General features: G+C 38.9%; 1 pseudogene; it reads left to right on the top strand.

The window, feature by feature from the left end:
* Nucleotides 1-8,957: 8,957 nt before the first annotated feature.
* The window catches only part of LOC103210652, a 7,343-nt pseudogene continuing 2,558 nt past the window's right edge, over nucleotides 8,958-13,742 (top strand).

Raw genomic sequence — 13,742 nt, 5'->3', positions numbered from 1 at the left:
TCAGAGTGCAAGAGATTTGAGGTTATGCAAGAAATTGAAAGACTACATCTCCCTTTCAAACTACTGAGATAAACATATTAGAAAAATACAAACCAAATTTCTAATAAACCAAAAAGAGACAATTACTCAGATTGAGGAAACAATGTAGAGTAAGGGAAAATGCAATAGTTGACAATAATTAAGTCTCTGTTTATCTATTATGAAATTTCTTCTTATTATTATTATTTCTGCATTACAAATTACCACAGTCTTAATAATTTATAACAATATTCATTTATTACCTCAGTATCTGAGGTCAAGAGTCTTGGAACATCTTGGCTTTTGCTGACAGTATCACAAGGCTGCATCTCATCTGTATTCTCATCTGAGACATGGGGTTTTCTATCTACCTCATGTACTTGTAGGAAAAATTTTTATCCTTGCAGCTGTAAAATCAATGGCATCTGTTTCTTCAAATTCAGCATACACAATGTTTCTGGACCGTAAACTTTCCTTTAGAAAAGTCACCAGTCATGCCCAACTGGGATCATCTCCCTTTTGATTAACATATGGACAATAAATTAGGTACTTTATTTAAATATGCTAATTTCCTTCATCTTTATTATATAATATGACATAATCAAGGGTATAATATCCAATCATCCTGTTGTTATTGTTGTTAGCTGCCATTCAGTTGGTTCCAACTATTAGCCACCCTATTACATCAGAACTGTCTTGTACCATCCTCATTATCCTTGCTATACTTAAGCCCATCATTGCAGCCAGTGTGTCAATCCGTCTCATTGAGGACCTTCTCTTTTTTCACAAATCTTTCACTTTACCAAGCAAGATATCATTTTCCAGGCAATGGTCCCCTGTGACAACATGTTCAATGTAATTGAGACAAAGTCTAGCCTCTCTTGCTTCAAGGAACATTACGACCGTACTTCTTCCAGGACAGATTTGTTCATTCTTCTAGCAGTCATGCATATAAAGCAATTGAAAATACCATGGTTTAGGTTAGACACACCTTGATCTTCAAAGGGACATATTTGTTCTTCAACACTTTAAAGAGGTCTTTTGCAGCAGATTTACCCAGTGCAATACAACATCTCATTTGTTGACTGTTGCTTCCAAGCATGATATCCTTCTCCAGAGAATGGTCCCTTCTGACAATATGACCAAAGTAAGTGAGACAAAATCTGGATATTCTCACTTTCAAGGATCGCTCTGGCTGCATTTCTTCCACGGAAGATCTGTTAGTTCTTCTGGCAATCCACGGTATTTCAGTATTCTTCATCAACATCATAACTCAAAAGCATCAATTCTTCTTTGGTCTTCCTTATTCATTGTCCAGCTTCACATGTATATGAGCCAATTGAAAATACCATGGCTTGGGTCAGGCACACCTTAGTCTTCAGAGACACATCTTTGCTCTTCAGCACTTTAGAGAGGTATTTTGCAGCAGAATTGCCCAATGAAATACACTGTCTGATTTCTTGATGGCTGTTTCCATTAGTATTGATTACAAAACCAAATAATAGGAAGTCTTTGGCAATTTCAATCTTTTCCAGTGCTGCTTATTGGCCCTGTTGTGAAGATTTTTGTTTTCTTTATGTTGAGTTGTAATTCATACTACAGACTCTAGTCTTCAATCATCAGTAAGTGCTTCAGCAAGCAAGGCTGTGTCATCTTCATATTGCATGTCGTTGATGAGTCTTCTTCTAATCCTGACACCACACTTTTGTTCATATAGTCCAGCTTCTCAGATTATTTTCTCAGAATACAGATTGCATATGGTGAAAAGTTACAACTCTGACATATACCTTCCTGATTTTAAATCATGAAGTATCCCCTTATTCTACTTGAACAACAGATTCCTGGTCCATGTACAGGTTCCTCATGAGCATAATTAAGTCTTTTGGAATTCCCCTCCTTCTCAATGTTATTCATAATTTGTTATGATCCACACAATTGAATGCTTTTGCCTAGTCAATAAAACACAAGTAAACATCTTTGGGTATTCTTTGCTTTCAGCCAAGATTCATCTGACATCAGCAATGATAACCCTTGTTCCATGTCCTCTTGTGAATCCAGCTTGCATCTCTGGAAGTTCTCTGTCAATATATTGCTGCAATCATTTTTGAATTATCTTCACAAGATTTTACTTGCATGTGATATTAATGATGCTGTTCGATAAATTCCACATTCTGTGAAATTACTTTTCTTTGGAATGGGTACAAATATGAATCTCTTCCAGTCAGTTGTCCATGTAGCTGTCTTTCAAATTTCTTGCCATAGACAAGTGAGTGCCTCCAGTATGACATATGTTTGCTGTAACATCTCAATGGATATTTGGTCTATTCCTGGAGCCTTTGTTTGTTTGTTTGTTTTTTGCCAATTACTTCATTATAGCTTGAAACTCTTCCTTCAATACCATTGGTCCTTTATTATATGAAATCTCCTGAAATAGTTAGACATGAATCAATTCATTTTTGTCCAGTAGCCCTGTATTCTTTTCATCTTCTTTTGATGCTTCCTATATCATTCAATATTTTTGCCATATAATATTTCAATATTGAACCTTACGGATTTTTTTTTTCTTCAGTTATTTCTGCTTGAGAAAATGTTGCAATTCTGTGAGGCTAGAGGTTATGGCAGTGATATTTCAAATTCCAGCAGGGTCGCCCATGGTCAACAGATGTTAGTGAGCTTCTAGTCTAAGACAGACTGGGAAGAAGGAAAGAGCCATTCACTTCTCTAAGAATTTGCCAGTGAATGCCTTATGAATAGCAGTGAAACACTGTCTGATATATCACTGGAAAATGTTATGAATAGTCCAGAAACAGAGTTTGACGTAGTGTTGAATTATGACCAACTCAGGTCAGAAGGCACTTGAAATATGACTAGGGAAGAGCTGCCACCTCAAAATAGTGTCAACGTTAATGATGAGAATGGAGTAAATGTTTCAGAACCTCCATTCAAATACACCAGCCACTCCTTGGAAGGAAGATTGGACAATCTACTTCCATAGTGATACCGCCTCAGAAACCCAAGGAGGGGTCACTATGAGTCACATCTGACTTGATGCCAATGAGTTTTGTTTTGTACTTAGTGATATGGCATGACTCAACATGGGAAGAAGCAGCTACAAACATTCATTAATAATCAGAATATGGAATGTATGAAGTTTGAATTTAGGCCAATTGGAAGTTGTCAAAAATTAAATGGAATGCATAAAGATTGATATCCTAGACATTAATGAGCTGAAATGGACCAACATTGGCCATTTCAAATCACATGTACATAAGATATACTATGCTGGGAACGACAAATTGAAGAGGAATAGCCTCACATTCATCATGACAAATAATGTTTCAAGATCTAGCCTGAAGTACAAAGCTGTCAGTGATAAGATGATATGCATATATGTACAGGAATTGGCACAGTGTCTGCAGTGATGGGCTCAGGTATAACAAGTATTGTGAGGCTGGTGCATGATTGGGCAGTGTTTTGGTCTGATGTACATAGGGACACTATGAGTCAGAGTTGACTCTATGGCACCTAACAACAGCAACAACAACAACAGGGAATAATTGTTAACACTATTATTATTCAAATTTACCCTTCAAACAGTAAAACCAAAGACTAAGAAATTGAAGATTTTTACCAAATTCTGCAGTCTGAAATTGACCAAACATGCAATGAAGATGTATTGACTTTTGGAATTTGCTTCCGGTAAGAATTTGTAATAGGCAGACAAACGACACAGACCTTCTTCAATGAAGAAAAGAGAAATGAATTAACACAAATACAGAAAAAAATTCTGGAGGCTTAAGCTTTGGAAGGAAGGATACAGAAATGGACTAAACTCCAACTTGTAGAAAACCTGCATGAAAACATCAAAACAGAAGACATACGGAGCTGCAGACTATCAGCAATTTTGATGGCACAGACAGCTTGGATCTTGGCAAAGAGTGTTAGGACCTAAGAATTAACCTAAAAATTGGCCCTACTAGCTAGGGGCTGCACAGAGGACTGCACTGGTGGCTGGTCAATAAAAGGGGAAACATTGAAGACAAACTGAGCTGTGGACTTTTGGCTGTCTGGAGGGCACAGCCATTTTGAATATTTACAATCGGTTTATCCAGTTTGGATATTTAAAGCAACAGCCTTCTCTCAGAGTCCAGGTACTTAAAAACAGGAACATATTTGGACACTGGGGACTGGAAACCAAAACCAACCCAAAAGGGAGCTCTGATGGTGTAGTGCCTTAGGTATTTGATTGCTAACCAGAAGTCTGGTGGTTAGCAGCCTTCATAGACTGAGCAATCTACCACCATTGAGATAATGCTTCAGAAATCCATGAAGGGCTCCCTATGAGTCAGAATTGACTGGAAAGGTAAGATATTCCTCTTGTTATTCTTATATATCATACCCTCTTGGTGAAAAGGGGTGAGGCCCTCCCTCACTCCCACTCACCTTCTGGGTTGGCAGGAATTCCATTCCAGTCTGTGTGCTCTGACAGAGCTTGGGTGTAATGTCTGCCTCCTAACCAAATTTATTTATTTACTTGGTTTGTTTTTGCCTGTTTTAAAATTGTTATTATTATTATTATTTGTACTTTTCATTATTATTATTTATTCTTCTCTTCCAAGGCTCTAGATTGTAACTTTTTCCTCCCTTCTCTTTTCCTGGTTTCCAATTTTTTTTTTCTTTCTTTCTTGTGGTTTTCACCATAGATTGTTTTTCTTTTTGCATTTTTCCTATTTTTTTTTCTTCATGTCTACTCTACCTCTATTCTCTTTTTACTCCTCTCAGATATATTTTTTCCCCTTTTCTATTTATATTTCTTTTCTCATTTTAGGGTATTCTTTAAAAATTTTATCTCATTTATTGCCTATCCTTTTTGATTTTTTTTTTTCTTTTTGCTCTTTTTGATAATTATTCCTGTGTGTTTATGTGTAGCATGTTTTTTTTTTTTTTTTTGTACTTTTGCTTTTACTTTTGTGATAGTTCCTCAATTGTTCTTTTTATCTCACTGAATAGGAGACAGAAAATGTGCCCATAACTCAATGACACCCATACCTCCTGCAGCTCCACTTCCTGAATGGCAACCACTACTTCATTCTGCACCAATTGGCCAATAATACACAACCATCAATAAGAGCTGGACTCACCCTAAACTGCTCTTCACAAATAGTTTACAGTGATCTGTGCATTCTTCTTCTCTGTCACACATGATAGAGAGATGATGAGTATAATAATGTTACTGACTAGTGAATAGAGGAGCCCAGGACCTTGGTTACTCAGCTACATCCAAAAACAGCAAAGAAAATGAACATCTTGGATGAATCACTTCAACATACAATCACCAACTAAATATAAATACAATGATGTCACAATGTCTTGGAAACAACAGATCATCACAGTCCACACAAAGAAGCAGGATAAAGTGGTAGAAACAAGGGAGCAGAATACATACCCAGAACACATCCCTGAGGAAGAAGCAGCATTGGGACTCCCTGATAAGGAATTCAAAAGAATTACATTTAGGTAAATTGAACAGATTGAGAGACAGATCGGTGAAAACAATGACAAAATTAAGGAAAACACAGATAAAACCCTAGAAAAATTTCAGAAGACAATACAAGAACTAAATGACAACATAAAGAAAAAATAAGAAATCATACAAAATCTACAGATAGAAACTCAGAACATTAATAGTAAACTTTCAGAAATAGGTAACACATTGACAGGTCAGAGGAGTCGACTCAAGGGAATGGAAGACAAAGTTAATGAGATTGAAGACAAATATCTGAATACTTTTTTGGAAAGGATCAATCAGGATAAAAACATCAAAACAAAATGAAGAAAGCCAAAGGTTCATGTGGGATACCATAAAAAATAAATAATAAATAAAATAAATAATAATAACTTACTTATAATTGGAATTCCAGAACAGGAAGAGAAATATAAAATCATTTCAAAAATTATCCAAGGTTTGTTGGGAAACATTTCCTTGATATGATGAAAGATACAAATATATCCATTCAGGAAGTCCAATGAACCCCAAACCAGATAGACCCCAAAAGAAAATCACCAAGACATAGCATCATTAAACTCATCAAAATGAAAAACAAAGAAAGAATCCTGAAAGCAGCACAGGAAAAACAAAGAATTACCTACAAAGGACAACTAATAAGACTAAGCTCTGATTTCACAGGAGAAACAATGCAGGTGAGAAGGCAACAGGATGACATATATAAAACACTGAAAGAGAAAAATTTCCAACCAAGAATTATATACTTAACAAAATTGTCCAGCAAATATGATGGTGAAATTAGGAGATTTCCAGATAAGAAGAAATTAAAGGAATTTTTTAAGACAAGGCAAAACTTCCAAGAGATACCAAAGGGAGTCCTTTGAACAGAGAACCAAAAATAGCAAACAACAACCAACTATTAATACACATGATGACATAATCCTGAAACCAACCCAGTTACGGAAGTATCCAAAGTAAATAAGCTTACAAGATTATAAACAGGGAACCAAAGACATCAATTGGGAAATGAGGAAAACTACAAACCAAAAAAAGGAAAAAAATGTAGTTACAGAACTAATAAATGGTGAGAAAGTGAAAAGAGTTGCAATAGAGAATGGATTGTTCTAAACTCTGGGAAAAATTATAAATAATAGGGTAACCTCAAAGAAGGAGCTCTGGTAGCGTAGTGACTAAGGCACTTAACTGCTAACCAGAAGGCTGGCAGTTCAAACCCACCAGCCACTCCTTGGAAGGAAGATGGGGCAATCTACTTCCATAGTGATACTGCCTTGGAAACCCAAGGAGGGGTCGCTATGAGTCGGGGCCAACCCAACCGCAAATAACAACAACAACCTCAAAGAAAAAAGATAAACCTTCACATCACAATAAAAAAAAAGAGAAGAAGCTAAGCACAAATATTTAGCAAATACTAAAACAACATTAATGAAGGAAATGATAACAAGATAGAAGAGTTGAAAAGGCAAATAGATGACTCCACAGTCATAGTGGGAGACTTTAATACACCACTTTCAATGAAAGATAGAACGTCTGGAAAGAAACTCAACAAAGATGCAAAAGAGCTAAACAGTAAGATCTACCAACTTGAGTTTATAGATATCTGCAAAGCACTTCACCCAAAAACAACACAACTTGCATTCTTTTCCAGTGCACACACAACATTCTCCAAAATACACCATATGTTAAGCCATAAGACAAGACTTCATAAATTTAAAAACATTGAAATACTACAAAACATCTTCTAACATCACAATGCTATCAAATTAGAAATCAACAATAGGAAGATTAATGGAAAAAGACCAAGCAAGTGCATACTGAGCAATACCCTCCTTAAGAATGACTAGTTCATAGGAGAAATAAAAAATGAAATTAAAACACTCCTTGAATCAACAAGAAGAAAACATACATAGCAAAATCTTTGGAACATAGCAAAAACTGATTAGAGGCCAATTTACAACAATTAATGACATGGCAAAAAAGAAGAGCCTAAATTAACACCTTAAACCAACATCTCCTACAATTAGAAAAAGAACAGCAAGAAAAGCCTACAATCACCAGAAGAAAGGAAATAATAAGAGATCCACATTTGTGCCCATTCCAAAGAAAGGTGATCCCACAGGATGTGGAAATTATAGAACAATATCATTAATATCGCACGCAAGTAAGATCTTACTGAAGATAATTCAGAAACGTTTGCAGCAGTATATTGACAGAGAACTTCCAGAGGTTCAAGCCAGATTCAGAAGAGGACATGGAACAAGGGATATCATAGCTGTTGTCAGATGGATCTTGGCTCAAGGCAAAGAATACCAGAAAGATGTTGACTTGTGTTTTATTGACTCTACAAAGGCATTTGATTGTGTGGATCATGACCAATTATGGATAACATTGAGAAGAATGGGAATTCCCAAGCACTTGATTGTACTCATGAGGAATCTGTACCTTGACCAGGAGGCTGTCATTCGAACAGAACAAGGGGACACTCCATGGTTTAAAATCAAGAAGGGAGTGTGTCAGGGTTGTATTCTTTCACCACACTTATTCAATCTATATGCTGAGCAAATAATCCGAGAAGCTGGACTATATGAAGAAAAACATGGTATCAAGATTGGAGGAAGAATCACTAACAACCTGAGATATGCAGACGATACAACTTTGCTTTCTGAAAGTGAGGATAACTTAAGGCACCTACTGATGAAGATTGAAGAATAAGTCTGCAGTATGGATTACATCTCAATATAAAGAAAACAAAAATCCTCACAACTGGACCAATGAGCAGCATCACAATAAATGGAGAGAAGATTGAGGTTGTCAAAGAATTCACGTTGCTTGGTTCTACAATCGATGCCAACGGAAGCAGCAGTCAGGACATTAGAAAACGTGTAGCATTGGAAAAGTCAACCACAAAAGAACAGTTTCAAGTGCTGAGGAGCAAGGATATCTCCTTGAGGACTAAGGTGCACCTGACACAAGCCATGATATTCCCAATCGCCTTGTATGCATATGACAGCTGGACAATGAATAAAGAAGACCGAAGAAGAGTTGATGCTTTTGAGTTGTGGTGCTGGCGAAGAATGCTGAAAGTACCATAGACTGCTAAAAGAACTAACAGATCTGTCCTGGAGGAAGTGCAGCCAGAATGCTCCTTGGAAGCAAGAATGGCCAGACTTCGTCTCAACTATTTTGGTCATGTTATAAGAAGGGACCATTCCCTGGAGAAGGATGTCATGCTTGGTAGGGTGGAGAGTTGACGAAAGAGGGGGAGGCCTTCAACGAGATGGATTGACACGGTGGCTGTGATAATGGGCTCAAGTATAACAAGGATTGTGGAGCTGGTGTGGGATTGGGCAGTGTATCATTTTGCTGTGCATGTGGTCGCTATGAGTCAGAAACGACGGCACTTAACAACAACAACAATGGTGTAATTAGCACATTAGAGCTCAATGGCAAAGGAAATGGTACTTCCCAGGTTGCAAACCTCTGCAGCCTCAGGCAGCACTCTTCCAACAGCATTTCCAGCATCAATAGTGCCACCAGCTACAACAGTGTAGACAGCAACATGGAGAATTATTCAAAGAAAAAGAGAAAGAGCACTAGTTACACAGCTCCTTTCAAGCAAGTTTTTGGAAATAAAAAACCTGTGAGGTTCACATCCTTTTATTTTGACATTGCAGAGGTGAGGTATTCTTTGGTTTCCTCACCTAAAGTATCACACTACAGGGTCTGCTCTGCTGCTGAGAAATTCTTACTCTAACTTTCTTTTTTCTGAGACCATGGGAATACGGTTTCTGAATGAGCTAAGAGGGAAGGAGACGAAGCTTGTGGGATTATGTTTGGAAGCAATGCCCACCATCTCAACCACCCTGGGAGGCCATGATCAGGACTCAGAATGAAAGAGAGAAACTGAAATCTGAAAATGACATGCTGAAGCCAGAGTCTCAAAGAAGTAGCTGCAGCTGGGCCCCCTCCCAGTTGTCCATCTCTACCTTCCTGGCATAGCCCATAGTCCTCTCCTAACAAAGCCTGGACCTCACTGAGTCAACAAACTTGGGCATGTTGTTTGAAAAAACTGGCGAATGCTTATCTGGTAAGGAAAGAGACAGGATATGTTAAGATAGTTGTCAGCATTCAGGGAATAATGAAGTAGAAGGAGGATTACAGACCACATCCCTTTGTTTTGGGCTACAATGGAGTTAGTGACAAGATGAACTGGGATGTACTCAATGGGGTGATCATATGACTGTTCAAAGAATACATCATTCATATTGGCTCAGTGAGTTAGCTAGTGCTGCAATGTCAGTGTTCTCGGCTATAACATTGGGGAAATCAAGTGCACCCACACTTCTGAAACACCTGAGCTTCTTCCTGTGGCTATTCTGTGGGAAAACCCAACAATTCCTATGACCATCAAAGGTCTCAAGGAAAACAGTCTAGACTCTAATATTTGAGTTTTTGATCCCCAAACCTGTCTTGGAGCTTTATGTGTCCCCATTGATAGAAAACCAGAGGTTAATTCTGTTGTGTCCCAGAAGCTCCATGAAGACCTACCTGGACAACTGGCTATTGGAGTACATGATGCTTCCAGAGGGACTGGAGTGACAGACAGAGTCATCATCACCTGTGGCAGAAATAGAGTATTTCCCTCACTGCACAATTCTTTATTTTCTATTTTACAGCCAAATTTATCTCTTTTTCACTTTTATCACTTCTTAACTTCCAGAAATCACTTGTCAACAATGTTTTCATTTTACTAATGATATAAGTAGACACAAGATAGTAACTTAAAAGTACATAAAGAAATAAAGATCTTCAATTAACTGCAAGGATAAATATAAAAGCCAGTAAGAAATTCCAGCCCAAGCAGCAGGAAAAGTGGAGAGGAAAGGAAAGAAAGCCAGAGCATCCAGGACAGAGTGAGCAAGTGTCAGTGGGATCCGGTCAGGGTAGGGACACAGGCACCAACCCCTAAGAGGCAGGGAAAGCAGAGGGGAAAGGAAAGAAACCAAGGCATCCAGGAGGGAGAGAGCAAGTAGCAGGTATCCAGGTAATGGGAGGTTGAAAAGATTTTGAACAGCTAAGGGAGATAAACTTGTTTGTTGGTTTGTCATACTGTGTTGGCATGTTGCTATGAGGCTTGTGGATGTGCCACTGGTGTTTCAAATGCCAGTGGGGTTGCATATGGTGTACAGGTTTTGGTGCAGCTTGTAGACTGGGATAGATTAGGAAGAAGAAAGAGACCATCCACTTCTCATTGAATTGGCCAGGGAAAACCTTATGAATAGCAGAGAAAAACTGCCTGTTACATTATTAGGCAAGTACATGAATAGCCCAGAAACACTGACTGATACAGTGCAAGAGGACAAACCACTTAGATTGTGTGGTAGTTATGTTTGTGTATCACCAGCTGAGAGAACCAGCATGAGAACAGAGCTAGGTAACCAGAACAGAATTTGGTACCTAGAGAGAGGGGTGCTGCTCTGACAGATACCTAAAATGTAGAAATAGGAGTGCAGTGTGTCCTTGACCCGAGACCCTGCCATAGAGACCCTGGCATATGGCATGAGAGACAGCAGGAGCAAAGCCCAGACACTGGCATTACACAGCAACAGGCTTACCAGCCCACAGAAGAGAAAGCCGGATGCCATTGAGGAGGTGGCTTCCTGACAGAGTGGGTTGCCTTAGGGTATTAATTGGTAGAGAAGACTGGCGTAAAAGGGAATAGCTGGTTGGCTGGCCCATGGATCAAGAAAGCTGAGTGCTTTTGGAGCAGGAAGATTTCCTGCAAGTGGGTTTCCTTCAGCATTAATCAGCAGAAGCAGAGAGACCAAGGAAATGGAAGCAGAGCTGCCTCAGCCTTAAGGGTAGGACCACGGCCTTTGGGGGTGGAATGACCACAGCCCCCTAGGTTTCAAAGTGCCAGGCCTTCACCAACTTGGTTTTGGAGTGTGGGCTGTTCGTTCATGTGAGCCAGAGGGATGGAGCCATAGTCCAAGAGTGAAGGAGTGGGGCTGCCATGTCAAAGAAGGAGAGGAATGAGCCCGCCAGGCCAAAGGGGTGAGGACACCATTCAGGAATTAGGGGACTGGAGCCAGCCAGTGAAGGAGACCTGTACAGATACCATCCGTTGAAGATCTGTACAGATGCCAAGTTGACAAGGGGTGGAATTGTGGTAGTTATGTTTGTGTATCAACTTGGCTGGGCCTGGTTGAATGGTTGTGCAGCTTGTGGTAGTTATTCCCCATGATGAGACTGGCAATCAACTCCATGGTGGGATCCACCACAAGCAGCTGAGTAGCTGCTTTTGGGATGTGGTCTGCTTCCTGCATGGTCTCTAGTTCATGGCACACTTGGACCCTGCATGTAGCTGTGTCATTGTTCAACAGGCTGCCATTCTCTGCTACAGTGGGCTTGAGTTATTTACCTGCCATGTGGTTTGGTAACATCAGGACTGTGCCCTTTTACTTGTCAATCTTGGGCCTGGCAGCCTCAGCAGCCAACAGCTGTCTGAGTGAAGAAAAGCCTCTAGCTTCAGTGGTCCAGGAGCTAGAGGCAGAACTGAAGCCCAAGGCTGGCTTTCATCCAGCCCCTAGAGCCTGGCACTTTGAACTCAGACTTAAAGCCTACTAACTGTAAGAGAATAAACTCCTGTTTGTTAAGGTCATCCCATTTGTGGTATATTCTTTTCAGAGTGGCACTAGGTAATCAGAACAGGTTGCAAGGTTCTCAAAATATGACTGGGAAAGAGCTGCATCTTCAGAATAAAATGAACCTTACTGATGTAGATAAAGTAAATCTTTTGAGACTTCCATTTGCTGATGTGACATGACTCAAATTGAGGAGAAACAGCTGCAAACATCCATAAATAATTGGAACACAGAATGTACTAAATATGAATCTAGAAAAATTAGATGTCATCAAAAATGAACTGAAATGTATAAAGATTGATATCCTAAGCATTAGTGGACCAGTCTTGGCAATTTTGAATCAGACAACAATATGATCTACTATGCCAGGAATGACAATTTGAAGAGGCATAGCTTAGTATTCATCATCACAAAGGATATTTCAAGATGTGTCCTGAAGTACAATGCTATCAGTGATAGGATAATATCTATACATCTGAAAGGAAGGCCAGGTAACATGACTCTTATTCAAATTTATGCACCAACCAAAGCCAAAGATGAGGAAATTAAAGATTATTATCAACTTCTGCAGTTTGAAATTGACCAAATGTGCAATCAAGGTGTGTCACTTATCACTGATGACTGGAATGCAAAAGTTGGAAACAAATAAGGATCATTGGCAGTTGGAAAATTTGGCCTTGGTGACAGAAATAATGATGGAGATCACATGGTAGAATTTTGCAAGACCAATGCCTTATTCATTGCAAATACCTTTTTTCAGCAACACAAATGGTGGTTATACATGTGAACTTTGCCAGATGGAATACAGTGGAATCAGATTGACTACATCTGTGGCAAGAGGTGATGGAAAATCTCATTATCTTCAGCCAACACAAGGCCAGCAGCTGATTGTGGAACAGCCCATCAACTACTCATATACAAGTTCAACTTTAAGTTGAAGGCAATTAAAACAAGTCCACAAGTACCAAAATATGATCTTGTATATATCCCTCCTGAATGTAGAGATTATCTAAAGAATAGATTTGATGCATTGGATACCAATGACTGAAAACTAGAAGAATTTTGGGATGACATCAAGAACATCATCCATGAAGAAAGCTAGAGGCCATTAAAAAGATGAGGGGAAAAAAAAAGTCCAAAACAGATGACAGAAGAGACTTTGAAGCTTACCCTTAAGCATAGAGTAACCAAAGCAAATGGAAAAAAATGAGAAGATAAAAGAGGTGAACAGAAGAGTTCAAAAGCAGCTCAAGCAGACAAAGCCAATTACTATAATGAAATGTACAAAGACTTGGAGCTGGAAACCCAAAAGGGAGGAAAACCCTCAGCATTTCTCAAGCTGAAAGAACTGTGGGAAAAAAAAATAAATAAGCCTCAATTTGAAATACTAAAAGATTCTATTGGCAAAATGTTGAATGATGCAGGAAGCATCAAAAGAAGATGGAGAGAACACAGGGTCACTGTACCAAAAAAAAACTTGTCGATCATCATCCATTTCAGGCTGCAGTATATAATCAGAACCAATGATATAGATGGCAGAACTCAAAGCTGCCCTG

Source organism: Orycteropus afer, unplaced genomic scaffold, assembly GCF_000298275.1.
Source record: "Orycteropus afer afer isolate SDZICR_OR568_19922 unplaced genomic scaffold, OryAfe1.0 scaffold00634, whole genome shotgun sequence".
Lineage (NCBI taxonomy): Eukaryota > Metazoa > Chordata > Mammalia > Tubulidentata > Orycteropodidae > Orycteropus > Orycteropus afer.
Note: the sequence above shows the minus strand (reverse complement) of the source record. Positions and strands in the feature narration are given on the sequence as shown.